We start from the raw sequence: 25,665 nt of genomic DNA, 5'->3' as shown, positions 1-25,665 counted from the left end.
ACTCTGCATATAAGTTAAATAAGCAGGGTGACAATATACAGCCTTGACGTACTCCTTTTCCTATTTGGAACCAGTCTGTCGTTCCATGTCCAGTTCTAACTGTTGCTTCCTGACCTGCATACATATTTCTCAAGAGGCAGGTCAGGTGCTCTGGTATTCCCATCTCTTTCAGAATTTTCCACAGTTTATTGGGATCTGCCTTTTGCATAGTCAATAAAGCAGAAAGAGATGTTTTCCTGGAACTCTCTTGCTTTTTCGATGATCCAGCAGATGTTGACAATTTGATCTCTTGTTCCTCTGCCTTTACTAAAACCAGCTTGAACATCTGGATTTTGACGATTCACATATTGCTGAAGTCTGACTTGGGGAATTTTGAGCATTACTTTACTAGCCTGTGAGATGAGTACAATTGTGCAGTAGTTAGAGATCTCTTCAAGAAAATCAGAAATACCATAGAAACATTTCATGCAAAGATGGGCTCGATAAAGGACAGATATGGTATGGACCTAACAGAAGCAGAAGATATTAAGAAGACATGGCAAGAATACACAGAAGAACTGTACAAAAAAGATCTTCACGACCCAGATAATCACGATGGTGTGATCACTGACCTAGAGCCAGACATCCTGCAATGTGAAGTCAAGTGGGCCTTAGAAAGCATCACTACAAACAAAGCGAGTGGAGGTGATAGAATTCCAGTTGAGCTATTCCAAATCCTGAAAGATGATGCTGTGAAAGTGCTGCGCTCAATATGCCAGCAAATTTGGAAAACTCAGCAGTGGCCACAGGACTGGAAAAGGTCAGTTTTCATTCCAATCCCAAAGAAAGGCAATGCCAAAGAATGCTCAAACTACCACACAATTGCACTCATCTTACACGCTAGTAAAGTAATGCTTAAAATTCTCCAAGCCAGGCTTCAGCAATATGTGAACCATGAGCTTCCAGATGTTCAAGCTGGTTTTAGAAAAGGCAGAGGAACCAGATCAAATTGCCAACATCCGCTGGATTATGGAAAAAGCAAGAGAGTTCCAGAAAAATATCTATTTCTGCTTTATTGACTATGCAAAAGGCTTTGACTGTGTGGATCACAATAAACTGTGGAAAATTCTGAAAGAGATGGGAGTATCAGACCACCTGATCTGCCTCTTGAGAAATTTGTATGCAGGTCAAGAAGCAACACTTAGAACTGGACATGGAACAACAGACTGGTTCCAAATAGGAAAAGGAGTACGTCAAGGCTGGATATTGTCACCCTGCTTATTTAACTTATATGCAGAGTACATCATGAGAAATGTTGGGCTGGAAGAAGCACAAGATGAAATCAAGATTGCCGGGAGAAATATCAATAACCTCAGATATGTAGATGACACCACCCTTATGGCAGAAAGGGAAGAGGAACTAAAAAGCCTCTTGATGAAGGTGAAAGTGGAGAGTGAAAAAGTTGGCTTAAAGCTCAACATTCAGAAAATGAAGATCATGGCATCCGGTCCCATCACTTCATGGGAAATAGATGGGGAAACAGTGGAAACATTGTCAGACTTTATTTTTCTGGACTCCAAAATCACTACAGATGGTGACTGCAGACATGAAGTTAAAAGATGCTTACTCCTTGGAAGGAAAGTTATAACCAACCTAGATAGCATATTCAAAAGCAGAGACATTACTTTGCCAACAAAGGTTCGTCTAGTCAAGGCTATGGTTTTTCCTGTGGTCATGTATGGATGTGAGATTTGGACTGTGAAGAAGGCTGAGCGCCGAAGAATTGATGCTATTGAACTGTGGTGTTGGAGAAGACTCTTGAGAGTTCCTTGGACTGCAAGGAGATGCAACCAGTGCATTCTAAAAGAGATCAGCACTGGGATTTCTTTGGAAGGAATGATGCTAAAGCTGAAACTCCAGTACTTTTGCCACCTCATGCGAAGAGTTGACTCATTGGAAAAGACTCTGATGCTGGGAGGGATTGGGGTCAAGAGGAGAAGGGGACGACAGAGGATGAGATGGTTGGATGGCATCACTGACTCGATGGACGTGAGTCTGAGTGAACTCCGGGAGTTGGTGATGGACAGGGAGGTCTGACGTGCTGCAGTTCATGGGGTCGCAAAGAGTCGGACGCGACTGAGCGACTGATCTGATCTGATTGAGCATTCTTGGAATTGCCTTTGGGATTAGAATGAAACCTGACCTTTTCCAGTCCTGTGGCCACTGCTGAGTTTTCCAAATTTGCTGGCATAGTGAGTGCAGCACTTTCACAGCATCATTTTTCAGGATTTGAAATAACTCAACTGGAATTCCATAAGCTCCACTAGCTTTGCTCAAAATAATGCTTTCTAAGGCCCACTTGACTTCACATACCAGGATGTCTGACTCTAGGTGAGTGATCTCACCATCGTGATTATCTTGGTTGTGAAGATCTTTTTTGTACAGCTCTTCTGTGTATTCTTGCCACTTCTTCTTAATATCTTCTGCTTCTGTTAGGTCCTTATGATTTCTGTCCTTTATCAAGCCCATCTTTGCATGAAATTTTCCCTTGGTATCTCTAATTTTCTTAAAGAGATCTCTGGTCTTTCCCATTCTGTTGTTTTCCTCTATTTCTTTGCATTGATAGCTGAAGAAAGCTTTCTTATCTCTCCTTGCTATTCTGTGCAACTCTGAATTCAGATGCTTGTATCTTTCCTTTTCTCCTTTACTTTTCACTTCTCTTCTTTTCACAGATATTTGTAAGGCCTCCTCAGACAGCCATTTTGCTTTTTTTTCATTTCTTTCCCATGGAGATGGTCTTGATCCCTGTCTCCTGTACAATGTCACAAACCTCGTTCCATAGTTCATCAGGCACTCTATCTATCAGATCTAGGCCCTGAAATCTATTTCTCACTTCCACTGTATAATCATAAGGGATTTGATTTAGGTCATACCTGAATGGTCTTCTGGTTTTCCCTACTTTCTTCAATTTAAGTCTGAATTTGGCAATCAGGAGTTCATGATCTGAGCCACATCAGCTCCTGGTCTTCTTTTTGCTGACTGTATAGAACTTCTACATCTTTGGCTGCAAAGAATATAATAACCTGATTTCAGTGTTGACCGTCTGGTGATGTCCATGTGTAGAGTCTTCTCTTGTGTTGTTGGAAGAGGGTGTTCGCTATGACCAGTGCGTTCTCTTGGGAAAACTCTATTAGTATTTGCCCTGCTTCATTTCATATTCCAAGGCCAAATTGCCTGTTACCCCAGGTGTTTCATGACTTCCTACTTTTGCATTCCAGTCCCCTTTAATGAAAAGGATTTTTTTTTTTTTTTTTTTTTTTTGCGTGTTAATTCTAAAAGGTCTTGTAGGTCTTCATAGAACCATTCAACTTCAGCTTCTTCAACATTACTGATCGGGGCATAGGCTTGGATTACTGTGATAATGAATGGTTTGCCTTAGAAACGGACAGAGATCATTCTGTTGTTTTTGAGATTGCATCCAAGTACTTTATTTTGGACTCTTTTCTTGACCATGATGGCTACTCCATTTCTTCTAAGGGATTCCTTCCCACAGTAGCATATATAATGGTAATCTGAGTTAAAGTCACCCATTCCAGTCCATTTTAGTTCACTGATTCCTAGAATGCCAACGTTCACTCTTTCCATCTCCTGTTTGACCACTTCTAATTTGCCTTGATTCATAGACCTGACATACAGGTTCCTATGGAATATTGCTCTTTACAGCATCGGATCTTGCTTCTATCACCAGTCATATCCACAACTGGGTATTGTTTTTGCTTTGGCTCGGTTCCTTCATTCTTTCTGGAGTTATTTCTCCACTGATCTCCAGTATCATATTAGTAAGCTGCTAATTAGAGAAAGAAAACACCTCAAAACTGAGAAAGTTGCACCAGGCCCCTCACCCACAACATGCATTTTGAGACAGCATTGGCACAAGATAAGTCATCCTGGGCCATAAAACAGTTGACATGAATCTTGAAGAAAGGCAGATTTCCAATCAAATATATCATTCATTAACATAGCTTAAGGAAGACATTTCCATGAAAAAAAAAATGCATTGGTTAGCTCAGTGTTTAAGATAAATTTAAGTTCAGGTGGAAACAGGATGTTTTCATGGGAACACAGAATTTTAAAAGGAAAAAAAAAAAAAAACAAAACAAAACCTCTCACTTGCAGTTTTATCTCCTCCTGCTGCTTGGGGAACTCTGGCCTCCCTACTGAAACTATTTCCATTCTCACTACTCTTTGCAACCCCATGAACACTAGGCTTCCCTCTTCTCCACTATCTCCCAGAGTTTTTTCAAGTTCATATCCATTGATTAGGTGATGCCATCTAACCATCTCATCCTCTGCCACTCTCTTCTTCTTTTGCCTTCAATCTTTCCTAGCATCAGGGTCTTTCCAATTTACTAATTCCAAGTTACTAATTCCGAATTAGTAATGCCTTCCAAATCCTTGACCACCAATAGAGACTGGAATTAGGAGCAGTTGATGGCTTCCCAGGTGGCTCAGCAATAAATAATCTTCTGCAATGCAGGCGATTCAGGTTCAAAATTCGGGTCAGGAAGATCCCCTGGAGGAGGGCATGGCAGCCCTCTCCATTGTTGTTAGGAAAATTCTCTGGACAGAGAGGCCTGGCAAGCTATGGTCCATGTGGTCACAAAGAGTAGGACATGACTGAAACAACTGAGCACTCATGAATATGAACGTTCATAATTACAGAGAATGCAGTGAAGTACCATGCTGATTTGAAGGGGGGAATCTAAACCTAGCTATTTGCTATACCTATATTGTTTTCCTTTGTTGCGACTTCAGCTTTATACCCTCTGGAAGAAGCTAAACTAAAAGAGAACATGAACATTCTGGAAACAAGAGCAAAGGGGGTAAATTAAGAACTGCATTCATTGTAGTGTTAGGCAAGTCATTCCTGTGTCACCAGCCGATATGTTCATCTCTACTAAGTATAGCAGATTAGACCCAGAACTAGGATGTACTTCATAAAAAGAATGTTTTAGTGATATCTTTCTAATTAGGCAATAAATGTGTGATAACTCTGAGTTAAACTCATATAATAATGGGAAAAAAAGTTCAAGAATTTTTTTTTTTTAACTCCTAGAATTGTCAGTACTTCAAAATAGGCTGAACTGTGAGGCACATTAAAACCTCATCAGGGATCCCAGAGGGAAAGGGGAGTATTCTTAGGACATCTCTGGATAAGCTGTGCTGTGCTTAGTTATTCAGTTATGCCTGACTTTGTGACCCCATGGACTGTAGCCCACCAGGCTCCTCTGTCCATGTGGACTCTCCAGGCAAGAATACTGGAGTAGGTTGCCATACCCTCCTCCATAAGGATCTTCCCAACCCAGGGATTGAACCCAGATCTCCTGCCTTTCAGGTGGACTCTTTACCATCTGAGCCACAAGAGAAGCCCCTGGATAAGCTAAGGAGTCCAAAGACCAAGAATGATGGCCAAAAGTTCCCAAAGGATTGGAGTGTACTTTCTTCTGAATCTGCTTTGTGGAAACAAGGCTGCAAAAATCTTCATGTAGTGTGGGATCCAAAGTAAGTTCAATGGAAGCATCATTAATTTTCATGTCATCTTTTTAGATTCAAAAAGAACCTTAGTCAACCTAAAAGAAATACAGAAGCCCACCTAGCAAAATGGGCATATTTCATATAGCAAAGAGGGAAAGATGCACTAAATCAATAGCCCTCAAACTTCAATGCCCATTAGATTCAACAAGAGGACTTCTTAAAATGCAAATTTCTGCACAAAAATTATTTGAAGTTTTCATTTCTTAGGTCTGGAGTTTACCTGAGATTATGCATTTTCAATAAATACTCTGTTAAATATTGAGTTGCATCCCTTCAAAATTTTATGTGTTGAAGCTCTAAACCCCAATGTGACATAAAGATAGGGCCTTCAAGAAAGTAATTATGGTTAAATGAGGTCATAAATGTGGAGCACTAATCCAATAGGATTAAGGCCCTTATAAGACCTTATAAAAGGCAGAGGTACCAGAGACTCCCCAACCCCCATCTCTCCACACACAGAGAAAAGTCCATATAAAAGCACAGTGAAAAGATGGCTTTCTGCAAGTCAAGAACAGAGGCCTTATTAGAAAACAGCCCTACTGGTGCGTTGATCTTAGTAATATTTGACATGAGCTGTATTGGATCGTACATTTGAGTGAAATACTGGTCTGTCCCTCTTCACAGGGCCTTTATTTATTTGATGTAACAATCAAAGTTCAAAGAGAAAAAAATTATGGAAGATTCATGCTTCTCACCAGTTCACTTCAGGGTCAAAATATGAAAATGGTCTCTGTTCAATTTGCTAAAAGAATTAAAATTTATATTTTAATTTCCACCCACAGCCTATTTAATTTTTTTAGTGTTATATATTATATGTAACAAGTGGGATTATCCTTTTTTTTATTATTATTATGGTTTCCCTTGTGGCTCAGCTGCTAAATAATCCACCTGTAATGTGGGAGACCTGGGTTCGATTCCTGGGCCAGGAAGATCCCTTGGAGAAGGGAAAGGCTACCAACTCCAGTATTCTGGCCTGGAGGATTCCATGGACTACACAGTCCATCAGGTCACAAGGAGTCAGACACTGCTGAGCGACTTTCTCTTTATGATATCATCATCCATACCAGACCCTGAGAGCAAAAAGATACTTGCCTTGATTTATCTCTGTTTCAAAACCATCTGGTATTTGATAGAGACATTTTACAGCTGTGCTTTAAAAGATGCAGTGGTCAACCATCCTGAACTGGTTCTGAGTTGACCACAGAAACACACTTGTGCAGATGAGACCTGAAGGTGTCTGAAACTTACCTTTGCTTTATTACCATACTAAAATCTCTACCCAAGGAAAATATATCTACTGTTCTAGGTACTTGTGCAAAACATGGAAGACTATACATGCCTCAGTTGCTCATAACTTCCCCTGAAATTTTTCTCCTCTGTCCTAGAGCCAGTCAATCTAAAAATGAAAAACACGAGAATAGCAAGTTGTTTTATTTGGGGAAATATGAGGACTGCTCTCCAAGAAACAACACCTCAGACAGCTATAAGAAACTACTCTTAAGAGGGACGGGTTGGGGACGGGAGGTCAATATATATGTGAATTTGGTGAAAGGGGAATACATGAAATTTAGCACATAATTTTGGCAGAAGATTTTTGCCATTCATGAGGAATAGTTGTCACCATAAAGGATTTTAGTGCTTTTCTAGACATGAGGAGATACAAGAATTTGGCTCATAAAATTGGCTTCTAAAAATATCCAACTATCTACCACTTTTTTGCCCCAAGCACACAGTGTCTTATTTCTGCCGTCCACCCTGAACTCCTTTCAAGCTGTGTTGAAAATCAGCAACTGCAGTGGCATATGATTTAATTCTTGTAGAGGCAGATGGTGTCAATGACAAGTGCCAGTGTGTAGTTGACAGGGCCTACTCATAGTAATACATTTGACCATATTTTAGGAGACATTTCATGATCATTTTGTCCTACAGTGCTAAGAAGGCTCATTCCTAGGTCTGGTGAAGATTTTGCTGATAGGCCGCTCAGTGTGTTTTTACTGGACTGGGTCTTATAAATCATAATCAAAAGACTCTGGACCACCTGTCTTCCTAATATGGTATAATCCAGGAAACATTCTCTTTTGTTGTATCTTTCCATATCTACAGTTACAAGATTAAAATCATTGATTTCAAATAAAACCACATTTTTTTTCAGAAGCTCTGTCATACATTTGGTTATGCAATAAACAACAATCTTGTAAAACAGGCAAAATACAAAAACATAATTAGCAGTGTTTTTAAAGTAATAAGTGAGAATTAAGCCTAAAACTTCCATTAAGTGCAGCCCAGTAAATCCTCAGGTCATCTAACTCAAGTCTATTCTGTACCAAATTTTATTTTTCAGAAGAATTACATATTGGTGTTGCTCATAAGGATCCCAGCCCAATTTCCTAGTGTTACTACTAGGCTGGTTAGCCTTAGTATAATGTAATTGTTCCCAAGATAAAGTGATGACTTAAAACTTAAATGATCACAGCCTGGTATTAAATGCATAAATCTATCCCATAATTGTGGGAGGTTTTATTTCTTGGCTTAATTTTTGCTTATTGTTCTGATTGAGCTTGAGTAACTGTCAGGTTGGATGAGTTACAAACTGGAATCAAGACTGGTGGGAGAAATATCAGCAATCTCAGATATGAAGATAATACTATTTTAATGGTAGAAAGTGAAGAGGAACTAAAGAACCTCTTGATGATGGTGAAGGATGAGAGTGAAAAAAGCTGGCTTAATACTAAGTATTAAAAAATCTAAGATCATGGCATCCGACCACATCACTTCATGACAAATAGAAGGGAAAAGGTAGAAGCAGTGACTTATTTCCTCCTCTTGGGCTCTAAAATCACTGAGGATTATAACTGCAGCCATGAAATCAGAAGACAATTGCTTTTTGGGAAGAAAGCTATCACAAACCTAGACAATGTGTTGAAAAGCAAAGACATTACTTTGCCAACAAAGGTCCATATAAGCAAGTCTTTCCAGTTGTCATGTATGGTTGTGAGAGCTGGACCATAAAGAAGGCAGAGAGCCAAAGAATCAGTGTTTTTGAACTGTGGTGCTGAAGAAGACTCTTGAGAGTTCCTTGAACAGCAAGGAGATCAAACCGGTTAATGTTAAAGGAAATCAACCCTGAATACTCATTGGAAGGACTGATGCTGAAGTTGAAGCTCAAGTATTTTAGTCAACTGATGTGAACATCTGACTCATTGGAAAATACTCTGATGCTGGGAAAGATTGAAGGCAGAAGAAGAGGGCCTTCAAGGATGAGATACCTGGATGACATCACTAATGCAGTGGACATGAACTTGGGAAAACTTCAGCAGATGGTGAATGACAGGGAGGCCTGGTGTGCTGCAGTCCATGGGGTCACAAAGAGACAGACAAGACTGAGGAACTGAACAAGCAACAAGAATAAATTAAGAAGAAAAGTCATATTTATGGCCAGGGTCAGAGAAGACATTATTAATTGGCCAGGTAAGAGAATCTCACCTAGTAATATAAAAAATAGCCTGAACAGAACTGAATAAGACTAAAATAAATTTGCAAAGGGCCATCAAATTAATGCCTTGGAGTGGAGAAATCCACCAAAGTAATCTAGAAGTAATACACACAAGTAATTTCTCACAAATTAAAAAACTGGATCAGCTTCTAAAACTAGCATAACATCATGCCCATAATAGAAAAACATTTTATTTATATGAAAAAGTTCAGGAAGCCAAAAAAAAAAAAAATTATCAATGATCATTCAAATCAGATCCAGCAACTTGGGTAAGCTGTTACTTCTAACATTGTCTTCTTCTGTTCTGTGTGTAAGTGTAGTTTCCTCTCTTGAGAAATGTTTTAAAAGTCTGATGCCAGTTCAGTTCAGTCACTCAGTCGTGTCCGACAGTAGTCTTCTCTATAGACCAGTCCAGTCTAGGGGCCTTTGGAAGTGGAAATTAACTTGAGTCATTTTCCCTTCAATTTCACTGTGCATAAGTAGTTAAGCATACATAATAAAGATCCTTCCATTCAGGTTGGAGATAGTCTATCCTTTAAATTCTCTGTTTTCCAGTATATATAACAAAATCCCTGGTTACAGGATGTGGGGCATATGATCTTTATCCAAAGATAGATTACTGGGATAAGAATTAGAAAAAAATTTAGAGTGTCCTTTTGATAATTCAATTAAACTTTACATTGATATAATGTAACAGCAAGGAACTGTGTGAAAAGTGAGTCAGTAAATACAAATATCCATTAACAAAATTTGGATTTAACTTTTATTTAAATGAGCTTACAGATGGCACCAGTGGTAAAGACTATGCCTGGCAATGGAGGAGATACAAGAGATGCAAGTTGGATCCTTGGATTGGGAAGATTCTCTGGAGTAGGAAATGGCATCCCACTCCAGTATTCTTGCTTGGAAAATTCCATGGGCAGTGGAGCCTGGAGGGCTACAGTCCATGGAATCACAAAGAATCAGACACAACAAAGCACAGACACACATACACACATTCGTTTAAACATAATATTTTTCTCTCTAAATTTACCACTACCAAATATGTCTAAATTAAGACAAATTTGTTTACAAAATAAATCTGTTCTCAACAAATTTGGCCTAATAACTTTATAAAAATAAAATTGATCATACAGGTTTTTGGCTTTGCTGAAACTTTTATGAGGAGTCTTAGATTGAACTTTTAAGAAAGTTATTTATGTCTGCCTTCAAAGATATAATTTACTAAAATACTACAAGTCATAATTAATTTGAGAGGAAGGTTTTACTTACACCTGGAAAACACAGATTCAAACCAGTAATTTTTCAGACAGAAACTATAAAAATTATTGCCATACTCACCAATTCACTCTGTCTTATGTAAATTTTTGTTAATAGTTTTATGAAGCCATCAGGATTCCAATTAGGATTTCTTAATTATTTACTTCGAAGGAAAGTTATGACCAACCTAGATAGCATATTAAAAAGCAGAGACATTACTTTGCCAAAAAAGGTCCGTCTAGTCAAGGCTATGGTTTTTCCAATAGTCATGTATGGATGTGAGAGTTGGACTGTGAAGAAAGCTGAGCACCGAAGAATTGATGCTTTTGAACTGTGGTGTTGGAGAAGACTCTTGAGAGTCCCTTGGGCTGCAAGGAGATCCAACCAGTCCATCCTAAAAGAGATCAGTCCTGGGTGTTCTTTGAAAGGAATGATGCTAAAGCTGAAACTCCAATACTTTGGCCACCTCATGCATTAGTATACTGTATTGGTGTTTTTTGTTTTTGTTTTTTGTTTTTTTCCTGACTTACTTTGCTCTGTATAATAGGCTCCAGTTTCATCCACGTAATTAGAACTATTCAAATGCATTCCTTTTAATAGCTGAATAATATTCCATTGTGAATATGTACCACAGCTTTGTTATCCATTTGTCTGCCAATGGACATCTAGGTTGCTTCCATGTCCTGGCTATTATAAACAGTGCTGCAATGAACATTGGGGTACACGTGTCTTGCGGGGGTCCAGCCCCAGAAGGATCCAGGGGAACTCTCAGGATGAACAGCGTTGGTGAGAGAGATGACACAGGTCTTATAATGGACTGGGACCTGGTGGTCCAGGGTCAAAAATAAAAATGAAAAATAGAAAGAATAAGGGAGAGAAAAAGAGGCTAATATTCCTTGGTTTACACAGAAAACCAATAAAGCCTCTGACACGGGACTTGCTTTGTTCACGGAGGCCTCAGGCGCCCTCTCGGTGGGATGAAGATGCAAAGTGCCTTCCCGATCGGGTCTTAGAAGCCCAGGCAAAAAAGTGAACTCAGAGGGCCTCTGTGCTCCAGGGATTCAGCCTGAAAAAAAGGGAGAAAGAAAGAGAGAAAGAGAAAGAAGGACACGAAGACCAGAGCTCTGGTGAAGTGGGATCTGCAGCTTTATTTTCAAAATGAACTTTTATACTCTGAGTTACACATTTCTCAAAGTGAAAGATACAGAGTCAGTTCAACATTCCATCAATTTTACCTTTATCAAAACCAGGACATTTTCTGTACACCTTTTCATAAACAAAGGTCTTATGTTATGTCTGGCCCTGTCTGTGGCCTGTTAACATTTCATGACTCTTTTCTGAAGGTTGATCAGCCAGAAAACTTGTTTTTCCTTAAAGTGTTTTTTTCTTTATTTCTCCCAGCCTCTGAAAGTACTAAATAAAGTTACATTCTCACGCAGCAAAAGTGCAGTGAGTCACAACACAGAAAGAACTTATTAGCTCAAAGGTCTGATGTGGTTAATACCAAGGTTACTACTTGTTTTTCTTACATTCCAACTACATTAACTAATGCACTCCCAGGTCCACAATGGATAAGGGATATGGGAACTTGGCAGCAAGCATTGGCCCAATAATGAAGCCCTTTACCAATACTATTCTAGTAATTTTTCATCCCTCAAAAGGCTCTATGCTCATTAGGACTTTCAGAATACTTAGGCTTCCCTTGCCTTTTATTGCTGGGGAGTTATGTGTTAGTTGCAATGGTATGGGTAAACCTGCCAAGCAAGCTAAAATGCTAACAGAGGGGTTAGAATTGAAATACTCATTTCAAGCCCAGGAGACTTATAACTAGAGCCCTAAGTTGATTTTTTTTTTCAGAGAAATGTGGTCAGGGATAGCCCCCTGTTAATGTCAGAAGAGTTGGTGAAAGGCATAATGTAGTAAACATTAGACCGACAGACTTTGGTTTCCGGATAGATGTTCTAGCAGGTCCAGGGAGTCCCTTGAGTCCTGATCCACTTTGTCTGTCAGTTCTCTTCTGCATGACCTTGTCATGGGGGGATCTCCTGTGCTGGCTCCAGGTAGTGTCTCTTTCAATTCTGGTTTCCTCAGTGTGTATGCCCAGCAGTGGGATTGCTGGATCATATGGCAGTTCTACTTCCAGTTTTTTAAAGGAATATCCACACTGTTCTTCATAGTGGTTACACTAGTTTGCATTCCCACCAACACTGTAAGAGGGTTCTTTTTTCTCCACACCCTCTCCAGCATTTATTGTTTGTAGACTTTTGCATGGCAACCATTCTGACCAATGTGTGATGGTACCTCACTATGGTTTTGATTTGCATTTCTCTGATAATGAGTGATGTTGAGCATCTTTTCATGGTTTGTTAGCCATCTGTATGTCTTCTTTGGAAAAATATCTGTTTAGCTCTTTGGCCCATTTTTTGATTGGGTCATTTATGTTTCTGAAATTGAACTGTAGTAGTTGCTTGTGTATTTTTGAGATTAATTATTTGTCAGTTGCTTCGTTTGCTATTATTTTCGCCTATTCTGAAGGTTGTCCTTTCACCTTCTTATATTTTCATTCGTTGTGCAAAAGCCTTTAAGTTTAGTTAGGTCCCATTTGTTTATTTTTGTTTTTATTTCCATTACTCTGGGAGGTTTAAATTGAACATAAGAGATATCATACAGTAGCATACAAGTCTCTTCTCCACTCTTGGCTGCCCTAAACTCAGTGCAATGTTGTGGCATGGAGGTGGTGGTTTTACCAGGTAGATCATGGGATCATTCACAGGAAAACCATGAATGTTGCTTCCCAGTGGATGGTCTTGACCACCGAGCATGGAGTGCAGTGTATGAGCAGGACTTTTGAGGAGGGATTCAGGGATAGAGAGTGGAGTAGATATTGTTTGAGTTCCCAAAGCTGGGTTGGAAGGGAAAGAGGATTACAGTGATTAGACTCCCTTTGTCCTGAAATAGGCAACCTAATACTGAATCCCAAATACCTGTCCATTGCTGGGAGGTAATAATTAGAAGACATACCCTCTCTATGCCTCAAATTCCTCCCTAGAAATGGCCCGTTTGCTATCTGATGACTGCACTTGTGTCCTCACACCTTGTTACCACCCCAAACTCCACCAACCCCAGTGCTGTCCTCATTAGCTGCACTTATAAGGCCCCTACTCCAGTGTGAACTCTCTGATGAATATTGAAAGCTAGAGCTAACGGTAAAAGATTTCCCACATCCACTGCACTCATAAGGCCTTTCTCCACTGTGAACTCTCTGATGACGAAGAAGGTTCAAACTGCTAGTAAAACATTTTCCACATTCACTGCACCTATAAGGCTTTTCTCTACTGTGAATTCTCTGATGATACCAAAGGCCAGAGCTAGCAGTAAAAAATTTCCCACATTCACTGCATTTATAAGACTTTTACTGGGGTGGTGCATTTGATTAAAGGATGATCCATAGTCAGTGCCCTTATATGGCATTTCTCCCCTGTGAACTTTCTGATGATAATGGATGCCATGCAGAGTTATAAAAGATTTCCCACATATGCATATTAATACCAGATATAAATGTAATATTGAATATTTCCCAGTGACTTGAACCTGACATTAATTTAGCTTAATTTCTCTTGTATTTAGAATTGTTTGATTTGTATTCACTTACATTTATTTAGGCCAAATAAATAGAGCTCATTCGCAAATTAACTTCAGTAATATTATCCAAAGACAAAGACATGTACTGAGATATACATATACCCAGACAACAAGGAATCCAGCTTGATTTTCTAAACTTAGTCATAACTCAGGTATCATTGAATAAAAACTCACTAATTGTAAATAACTGTTGGAATAAGAAAAAAATTTAAACGTTTCATTTTCCACTTTTTTTTTTTTTTCCATTTCAGGAATTAAAGATGTCTATATAAGTGATCCTGAGTGCTCTGGTCTCAAGGCACAGGGAGCAAAAATCAGGTCCTCCTAGTAGGACTTATTCTCTCAGGGTCATAATTCTGAAGAATTATTTTTCCTTCAAGCTAGCTTTCTCTATTGGTTTGGAATTAAACTTGTTTGGAGTCAGTTAACTTTTGATTGGAATTGGGTACTTAATTAGCTCTTAATTAACTAAGTTCATGATTTTTGGAGCTAACCCCTTTTCTTCCTTTAATGGTTTTAAAAAGTTGGTCACACAGTGTAACAAGAGCATTTGTGTGTAACTCAGACCAACCTAATTTGTCTTTTGACTAGAGTAGCCAAATCCTCATCTAAGTCTTCCAAAAAGATGAGTTAAGTGAAGGATCCCTTTCATGGTTACAGAATGATTCTGGTGCATTTTTTTCTTCTTTCAAAACTTCTCTAATAGTCCGTAATTAACTTATTCACTGTTTGCTTGCACTGTTGAATATCTAGTTTTTTGAAAAAGTGCTGGGATAAGTTCGAGTAATTTATGAACTAACTCTTTGCATTCAGTGTGAGCCTCTGGACTATGTGATTCAAAATCCATTAAGAGGCATTTCCATTCTACTTTCTCTATCCATTACCTTGCTTGCTATGCTTTCAGAAACTAACAGCTATATTAGTTGATATAAATTTGAAAACCCCAGCTTGTAGTATCAGATGGTTAGCTCAAATTCCTTAGCAAATCCTAATGGATTCTTACTTAGATGGGGAAATTTATTAACAAAGGCTCTAAGTTCTGCTAGGGTTCTGGGTATGTATGTAAACACCGAGGACAGTTCATCTCCTTCTGTAATAGGTTTCTCTCTAAGGGGACTATAAGCACTTGTGATTTTCTTATCCTCCTTCACTGCATAAAGGAGCAGCAGGAGGCAGATGAATTGTAAGAGAAAAAGAGATAGTATCTGGCTAGTTAATTCAAACTGAAGGAGATACATTAGAGGAACAGAGGGAGAGACAGAGTCAGTTACAGAGTGCTAGCAACCTCTTTTCTTCTGATAATAGTTTCAAGAGAAACTTCTAGATAGCTATCAAAATAAGCAAGCATTCCATTCAATCTGTTTGAACTTATGGCCAGCTTTTTCTAACTGCACACAACAATATCAATTTTGGAATGTAAAAAGAATCTCAGTTTTGTCATTTTATGTTGAGATCCTTTTAACATAGTTTTTCTAATGAAGTAGGTACTTGCATGTGTAAGTTTTGTATGTACATAACCCTGGCTGTGGTATCAGTTAGAGGTTGGGTTTCAGATGCCCTTTCTTTCTGTGTTTGAGAGGCTCTATTTCCCATCTTAAATTGAATTTGTCAGGGATAAAATTTAGCAGTGAAATTATGTCGTGGGCCAGTGTGCTGCTTGTGAGCTCAACACCTCTGGAAATCACCCTAGAGTCGTCTCAGCCCTTTTACATGTCTAAGTTTCTCCCCTCAGTGATCTAAGGTCACTGCTGATGCTTGGATTGGTGCATGGACAATTTTTATCCACAACTCTTGGACAAGCAAGTGTTTTAATTAATGACTGGGATACCCTATGGGACCACTGCACAGTATGAGAACTTGGCCTCCACAACTCCTGTAAATTTTTCAGTCACTTAAGAAAGCCATACCAGTCTTGAGGAGTCTTATCTCTTCTCTTTGGAGCAAAACTCTCATATATCTTCACTTTTATCCCAACAAATTCTATTAAGTCAGCCAAATTGAGGGAAAGTATCTGATCAACCTCTTCTTCAACCACTCAGAAAAGGCCACCGAGTCTTCTACAACCAAAAAAAAAAACCTAGTATCTTTCAACCAGAACCACCCTCTGCCCCCATATCCTTCACCTGGATGGACATTTCCTAGCATCTTTCAACTGAGCCCTACCCAGTATCTTTCCATTGGGTGAGTAGTACCTGCTATTTTTCACCCCTCCCACCCCCCAGTATCTTTCACTTGGGAGGGTGCAGGTGCCTGGTATATGCCTTCAAATAAAACTCAGGATTATCAACCAACATGAAAAATCTGAGAACCTGGAGAAATGTGCCCAAATTCATCTGGACTTTCCAAGGAGACAGACAGGTGCAAAGGGTCTCTGATTGTACCAAGGCTCTGGTTCTTTGTAGAGTTCAGGCAAAGGAAAGAAGTCCACTCTGAGTCCCTTCATGGTCACCTTAAAACTGTTGACTTAAAAAAAAGCACAAATGAGAGTTGTGAGTTAAATTGGGGAGGGGGGTTTGCAAAATGGGAACTACAGCCCAGGAAACAGCATCTCAGATGTAGCTCCAAGAATCTGTTCCAAAGAGTTTGGGTGGAGGAAAGGTCAGTATACTTGTGATTTGATGAAGGGGGAATACATGCAATCAAGCACATATTTTTTGCTGAAGACTTCTACTATTCATAATGAGAAGTTGTCACCATGAAGGATTTTAGTGCTTTTCTAGACATGAGGATATATAAGAATTGGGCTCATAAAATCCATTCCTAAAATATCTAACTATCTGAAGACTTCTTCTGCCAGGTCCCCCTCCCCCCAAGCACAGAATGTCTCCGTTCTGCTCTCCACCCTGAACTCCTTTCAGGATGTGTTGAAAATCAGCAGTGCAGAAGCACATGATTTGTAGAGGCAGATGGCAAGTGCCAATTTGTAGGTGACAAGCCATAAAGACATATCTGCCTCCTACCTCTTAAAATTCCCTTACTCCTCTCCTTTCAGGGAGAATGTGTCTATAAAGAACTAGTTCTCCCTTCCCCATTGTTTGATCAGTGAAATAAAGTTTCTGCTCTGCTATATTGAATTCATTTTCATTTCATTGGCATTGGTGACTTTGGATAAATGACACATTGAGGGATCACTGACCCATTGAGGATTCATAAGCATATATGTACACACATATATATGCATTGAAGTGAAGTGAAGTGAAGTTTCTCGGTCATGTCTGATTCTTTGCAACCCCATGGACTGTAGCCTATCAGGCTTCTCTGTCCATGGGATTCTCCAGGCAAGAATACTGGAGTGGGTTACCATTTCCTTCTCCAGGAGATCTTCCTAACCCAGGGATCAAACCCGGATCTCCCGCTTTGGAGGCAGATGCTTTAACCTCTGAGCCACCATGGAAGCCCCATATATGCATTAGGCAATGCCAAATAATGTTAAAACTACTGTACAATTAGAGAGGCAATGCCAAAGAAAGTTCAAACTACCACACAATTGAACTCATTTCACACACTAGCAAAGTAATGCTCAAAATTCTCCAAGTTAGGCTTCAACAGTATGTGAACCAAAAACTTTCAGATGTTCAAGCTGAATTTAGAAAAGGCAGAGGACCAGAGATCAAATTGCCAAAATTTGTTGGATCATAGAAAAAGCAAGAGAATTCCAGAAAAACATCTACTTCTGATTCATTGACTATGCTGAAACCTTTGACTGTGAGGATCACAAAAAACTGTGGAAAATTCTTAAAGAGATGGGAATACCAGACCACTTAATCTGCCTCCTGAGAAGCCAATATGCAGGTCAAGAAACAACAGTTAGAACTGGATATGAACCAATGAACCAGTTCAAATTTGGGAAAGGAGTGAATGTTAAGGCTGTCTACTGTTACTCTGCTTATTTAAATTATATACAGAGTACATCATGATAAACACCAGGGAAGATGATACACAAGCTGGAATAAAGATTGCTGGGAGAGGTATCAATAACCTAGGATATGCAGATGACACCACCCTTATAGCAGAAAGTGAAGAGGAACTAAAGAACCTCTTGATCAAAGTGAAAGAGGAGAGTCCAAAACCTGGCTTAAAACTCAACATTCAAAAACTAAGATCAGTAAAATAATATGGCAGAGGAATAGGATGGGGAGACCACTTTCTCCCCCACAAACTCATCGAAAGATCATTTTAACACTGAGAAAATTCCACAAAACAACTTCTGAACACAGGCAGAGGACACCAGGCATCGAAAAAGGCAGCCCATTCTCTTCAAAAGGGGGTAGGACAAACTATAAAATATAAAATGAGAGACAAAAGAGTTAAAGATAGAGACCCATCCTGGGGAGGGAGTCGTGAAGGAGGAGAAGTTTCCAAGCACCAGGAAAACCTTTCACTGGTGGGTCTGTGGGGGGTTTTGGAATCTCAAAGGACAACATAACCAGAAGGAAAAAAAAAAATCCACAGATTATGCGCTTAACCACAACTCCCAGCAGAGAAGTAGCCCAGACTATCACCTCCACCAGCAGCAAGTGGGGGCTGAACAGGGAGGTGCAGATTGCAATGCTTAGGGAAAGGACCAGGCCTGAATGCCCTGAGGACAATCTGAGGGAGCTAACGTGAGATAGCAACCCAAACTGGGATAGCCAGAGGCGGGGCAGAGAGAGAGAGAGAAAACTTTCCCACAGAAAGCTATAAGGCACAACCTGGACTGCTCACAGAACAAAGGACTGAGCGAATACCAGAGGAGCGCTAGCTGGATGTGGACTGGCTCTTCCCTCCGCTGGAGGCAGAGAGGCAGGCAATCAACATCCAAAACTGGAGGGTGAGAGGCAATCTAGGCCCCAGAGAGGCATCCTCCACCAAACTGTGAGCAGGCTCCCACTTGCTAACCAAGTCTCTCTGGGATCCTGGATGGTTGACATCCACCAGGAGGGGCGCAGTCAAAGATCAACTCCCCAGAGGAGACACACGGCATACCTGAGATGGTGCTCCTGTAGTGCACCAAGGAAACCGAGAGGGTGGGACCAGGGAGGTGATAAGATGCACTGCCCACCTGGGGAGAGTGTGCTCACTAAGCACCTGGTAGCCTGAACTGCTCGGACCTGAGAAGGGCACAAAACACAGATCCAACCATGTCTGTGCCTTTGTGGAGTACCCAAGAACCTGAACCGGAGCAGCTTAGACATGGGAAGTGCACACAACTCGGGGCCTGCTTTAGACAGTTCCCCTGCAAAGCAACCTGGAGACTGAGCAGTGTAGACGGGGAAAGCACACAGGCCATGAGTTGGGGCAAACCTAGTGTGGCCCAGACACTGAGAGCACTCCCCACACATGCCAGTGATATTTGTTTGCAGTGTTCCTCCCTCCACACAGCACAACTGAACAAGTGAGCCTAAATAAGGACCACCTTTGCCCCCTTGTGTCAGGGCAGAAATTAGACACTAAGAGACTGGCAAACAGAGGAAGCAAAAATAAAAAAGAGGGAACTGCTTTGGAAGTGACAGGTACAACAGATTAAAACTCTGTAGTTAGCACCAACTACATTGGAAGGGGCCTATAGGCCTTGAGAAGAAGTACAAACTGGAACAAATAACTATCTGAAACTGAACTGACCACACACTGCCCTCAACAACTCCAGAGAAATTCCCAGATATATTTTACTATTATCATTGTTTTATTTTTTTATTTTTAAGTTTTTTATTACTCCTTTAATTTTCATTTTTATAGCCTATTACCTTTCAAAAAATACCTATTTTAAAGAAAATTTCATATATATTTTTTTATAATTTTTGTGATTTTTTAAAATTGTATTTTTGAGAGTCTAACCCCTAGATTTTTAATCTTTGCTTTTTGTTTTGTTTTTTTTTTAATCAACTTTGTACCTTTAAAAATCCAATCTTCAGTACCTATTTTTACTTAAGAGTATGATTACTGGCTTGATAGCCCTCTCCCCCTTTTGACACTCCTTTTCCTCCACAAGATCACCTATATCTCCTCCCTCCCTCTTCTCCTCTCTACCCAACTCTGTGAATCTCTTTGGTTGTTCCAGGCTGTGGAGAACACATACAGAACTGACTACTGGCTAGATCTGTCTTTCCCTTTTTGACTCCTGCTCTTTTCCTCCTGGTCACCTCTGTCTCCTTCCTCCCTTTTCTCTTCTCTATGTAACTTCGTGAACCTCTCTGAGTGTTTCACACTGTGGAGAGCATATAGGGAATTGATTACTGACTAGATTGTTCTCTCCCCTTTTGATTCCCCCTCCTCTACTCCTGATCACGTCTATCATCGTCCTCCTCCTTCTTTTCTCTATGCAACTCTGCGAACCTCTCTGGGTGTCCCTCAGTGTGGAGAATTTTTTCACCATTAACCTAGATGCTTTATCATCAGTGTGGTATGGATGGAGAAGTCTTAAGGCTACTGTAAGAATAAGACTGAAAGTCAGAGGCAGGGGGCTTAAATCCAAAACTTGAGAACACCTGAAAATTCCTGATTCCAGGGAACATTAATCAACAAGATCTCATCCAAAAGCCTCCATACCTACAATGAAACCAAGGTTCACCCAAGAGCCAACAGGATTCAGAGCAAGAAATACCAAGCTAATTGTCCAGCAATGCAGGAAGATAAACCTAAGCATTAAAATACAGGCTGCCCAAAGTCACACTAAACCCACAGAAACCTCAAAACTCACTACTGACACTTCATTGCACTCCCAAGAGACAAGATCCAGCCCCACCCACAAGAACCCTGACGGAAGCTTCCCTAACAGGAAACATTGACAAGCCATTCTTCCAACCCCACCCTCAGGGAGGAACCTCCACAATAAAGAGAAACCACAAACTTCTAGCATACAGAAAGGCCACCCCAAACACAGCAATCTAAATAAAATGAAAAGGCAGAGAAATATTCAGCAGGCAAAGGAACATGATAAATGACCACTAAACCAAGCAAAAGAGGAAGAGATAGGGAATATAAATGAAAAAAATTCAGAATAATGATAGAAAATAGACACAAAATCTTGAAAACAAAATGGAGTTACAGATAAATAGTCTAGAGACAAGGATTGAAAAGATGCAAGAAATGTTTAACAAGGACATAGAAGAAATAAAAAAAGAGTCAATATATAATGAATGATGCAATAACTGACATCAAAAACACAAGGTAGAATAACTGAGGCAGAAGACAGGATATGTGAGATGGAGTATATAATCGTGGAAATAAATGAAGCAGAGAGGAAAAAAGAATTAAAAGAAATGAGGACAACCTCAGAGACGTTTGGGACAATGTCAAACACCAAAGTATTTGATTCGTAGGAGTCCCAGAAGAAGACAAAAAGAAAGGTCATGCAAAAATACTTGAGGAGATAACAAGTTGAAAACTTCCCTAAAATGGAGAAGAAAATAATCACCCAAGTCCAAGAAACCCAGAGAGTCCCAAACAGAATAAACCCAAGGCAAAATACCCCAAGACACATATTAATCAAATTAACAAAGATCAAACACAAAGAACAAATATTAAAAGCAGCAAGGGAAAACAACCAATAAAACACAAGGGAATTCCCATAAGGGTAACAGCTGATCTTTCAATAGAAACTCTTCAGGCCCGGAGGGAATGGCAGGACATACTTAAAGTGATGAAAGAGAAACCTACAACCCAGATTACTGTACCCAGCAAGGATCTCATTCAAATATGAAGGATAAATCAAAAGCTTTACAGACAAGCAAAAGCAGAGAATTCAGCACCACCAAACCAGCTCTTCAACAAATGCTAAAGGATCTTCTCTAGACAGGAAACACAGAAAGGGTGTATAAACTCAAACCCAAAACAACAAAGTAAATGGCAACAGGATCATACTTATCAATAACTACCTTAAATGTAAATGGGTTGAATGCCCAACCAAAAGACAAAGAGTAGCTGAATGGATACAAAAACAAAACCCCTATAGATTCTGTCAACAAGAGGCCCACATTAAAACAAGAACACCTACAGACTGAAAGTGAAGGGCTGGAAAAAGATATTTCACACATAAAAGCCAAAAGAAAGCAGGAGTAGCAACTCAGATAACATAGACTTTGAATTAAGGGCTGTCAATTCAGTTCATTCACTCAGTCGTGTCTGACTCTTTGTGACCCCATGAATTGAAGCATGCCAGGCATCCCTGTCCATTACCAACTCCTGGAGTTCACTCAAACTCATGTCCATCGAGTCAGTGATGCCATCCAGCCATCTCATCCTCTATCGCCCCCTTTTTCTCCTGCCCCCAATCCCTCCCAGCATCAGAGTCTTTTCCAATGAGTCGACTCTTCACATGAGGTGGCCAAAGTACTGGAGTTTCAGCTTTAGCATCAATGCTTCCAAAGAACATCCAGGAAAGAGACAAAGAAGGACACTACATAATGATCAAAAGATCAATCCAAGAAGAAGATATAATAATTATAAATATATATGCACCAAACATAGGAGCACTGCTATATGTAAGGCAAATGCTAACAAGTATGAAAGGGGAAATTAACAGTAACACAATAATAGTGGGAGACTTCAATACCCCACTCACACCTATGGATAGATCAACTAAACAGGAAATTGGCAAAGAAATACAATATTTTAATGATACAATGGACCAGTTCGACCCAACTGATATCTACAGGGCATTTCACCCCTAAACAATGAATTTTACCTTTTTCTCAAGTGCACATGGAACCTTCTCCAAGATAGATCACATCCTGAGCCATAAATTTAGCCTTGGTAAATTAAAAAAAAAAAATGAAATCATGTCAAACATCTTTTCTGACACAATGCAGTAAGAGTAGATGTCAACAACAGGGAAAAAACTATTAAAAGTACAAATGTATGGAGGCTAAAAACATGCTTCTCGATAACCAACAAATCACATAAGAAATTATATATATATATATATATATATATATATATATATATATATATGCATTGAAATGAAAGAAAACGAAAACACAACAACCCAAAACCTATGGGATTCAGTAAAAGCAGTGCTAAGGGGAAGGTTCATAGCAATGCAAGCTTATATGGAGAAGCAACAGAAAAATAAAATAAATAACTTAACTATACACCTAGAGCAACTAAAAAAAAGAAGAAATGAAGAACCCAAGGGTTAGTAGAAGGAAAGAAATATTAAAAATTAGTGCAGAAATAAATGAAAAACAAGCAAAGGGGACCATAGCAAAAATCAACAAAGCTAAAGCTGGTTCTTTGAGAAGATAAATAAAATAGACAAACCATTAGCCAGATTCATCAGAAAAAAAGGGAGAAGAATCAAATCAACAAAATTAGAAAATAAAATAGAAAAATCACAATAGACAACACAGAAATACAAAGGATCATAAGAGTCTAATACCAACAACTATATGCCAATAAAATGGACAACATGGAAGAAATGGAAAAACTCTTAGAAAAGTACAACTTTCCAAAACTGAACCAGGAAGAAATAGAAAATCTTATTGCAGCAATCACAAGCAAGGAAATTGAAACTGTAATCAGAAATCTTCCAGCAAATAAGTGCCCAGCACCAGACAGCTTCACAGCTGAATTCTACCAAAAATTTAGAGAAAAGCTAACAGCTATCCTACTTAAATTCTTCCAGAAAATTGCAGAGGAAGTAAACTTCCAAACTCATTCTATGAGGCCACTATCACCCTAATACCAAAACCTGACAAAGATGCCACAAAAAAAGAAAACTACAGGCCAATATCACTGATGAACATAGATGCAAAAATCTTTATCAAAATTCCAGCAAATAGAATCCAAGAACACATTAAAAAAGATCATACGTCATGACCAAGAGGGCTTTATCCCAGGGATGCAAGGATTCTTCAATATTCGCAAGTCAATCAATGTGATACACCACATTAACAAATTGAAAGATAAAAACCATATGATTATTTCAATAGATGCTGAGAAAGCCTTTGAAAAAGTCAACATTCATGTATGATAAAAACCCTCTAGAAAGCAGAAATAGAAGGAACATATCTCATAATAATAAAAGTCATATGTGATAAACCCGCAGCAAACATTATCCTCAATGGTGAAAAATTGAAAGCATTTCCCTTAAAGTCAGTAACAAGACAAGGGTGTCCACTCTCACCACTACTATTCAACACAGTTTTGGAAGTTTTGTCCACAGCAATCAGAGTGGAAAAAGAAATAAAATGAATCCAAATTGGAAATGAAGAGGTAAAACTCTCACTGTTTGCAGATGACATGATCCTCTACATAGAAAACCCTAAAGACTCCACCAGAAAATTACTAGAGCTATGCAATGAATAGAGTAAAGTTGCAGGATATAAAATCAACACACAGAAATCCCTTTAATTCCTATGCACTAACAATGAGAAAACAGAAACAGAAATTAAGGAAACAGTTCCATTCACCACTGCATTGAAAATAATAAAATACTTAGGAATAAAACTACTTAAAGAAACAAAAGACCTTTATATAGAAAATTATAAAACACTGATAAAAGAAATCAAAGAGGATACAAATAGATGGAGAAATATACCATGTTCATGGATCGGATCAGATCAGATCAGATCAGTCACTCAGTCATGTCCAACTCTTTGCGACCCCATGAATCGCAGCACTCCAGGTCTCCCTGTCCATCACAAACTCCCAGAGTTCACACAGACTCACGTCCATTGAGTCAGTGATGCCATCCAGCCATCTCATCCTCTGTCGTCCCCCTCTCCTCCTGCCCGCAATCCCTCCCAGCATCAGGGTCTTTTCCAATGAATCAACTTTTCGCATGAGGTGGCCAGATTACTGGAGTTTCAGCTTTAGCATCATTCCTTCCAAAAAAATCCCAGGGCTGATCTCCTTCAGAATGGACTGGTTGGATCTCCTTGCAGTCCAAGGGACTCAAGAGTCTTCTCCAACACCACAGTTCAAAAGCATCAATTCTTCGGTGCTCAGCCTTCTTCACAGTTCAACTCTCACATCCATACATGTTCATGGATAGGAAAAATCAATATAGCGAAAATGAGTATACTACCCAAAGCATTATATAGACTCAAGGCAATCCCTATTAATCTACCAATGGTATTTTTTCAGGGAACTAAAACAAATAATTTCACAATTTGTTTGGAAATACAAAGAATCTTGAATAGCCAAAGCAATCGTGAGAAAGAAGAATGGAACTGGAAGAATCAACCTGCTTGACTTTAGGCTATACTACAAAGCTAGTCATCAAGACAGTATGGTACTGGCACAAAGAAAGAAAAATAGATCAATTGAAAAAAAAAAAAAAAACAGAAAGCCTAGAGATATATCCATGCACCCATGGACACCTTATCTTTGACAAAAGGAGGCAAGAATATACAATAGAGAAAAGACAATCTCTTTAACAAATGGTGCTGGGAAAACTGGTAAACCACTTGTAATAGAATGAAACTAGAACACTTTCTAACACCATACACAAAAATGAACTCAAAATGGTTTAAAGATCTAAATGTAAGACCAGAAACTACAAAATTCCTGGAGGAATACATGGGCAAAACACTCTCTGACATATATCATAGCAGGATCCTCTATGACCCACCTCCCAGAGTAACAGAAATAAAAGTGAAACTAAATATATGGTACCTAATTAAACTTAAAAGCTTCTGCACAATGAAGGAAACTATAAGCATGGTATAAAGTCAGCTTTCAGAATGGGAGAAAATAATAGCAAATGAAGCAACTGA

Source organism: Bos mutus, chromosome X (assembly GCF_027580195.1).
Source record: "Bos mutus isolate GX-2022 chromosome X, NWIPB_WYAK_1.1, whole genome shotgun sequence".
NCBI classification, from domain to species: Eukaryota; Metazoa; Chordata; class Mammalia; order Artiodactyla; family Bovidae; genus Bos; species Bos mutus.
The sequence above is the reverse complement of the archived record's forward strand: the minus strand, read 5'-3'. Positions refer to the sequence as shown.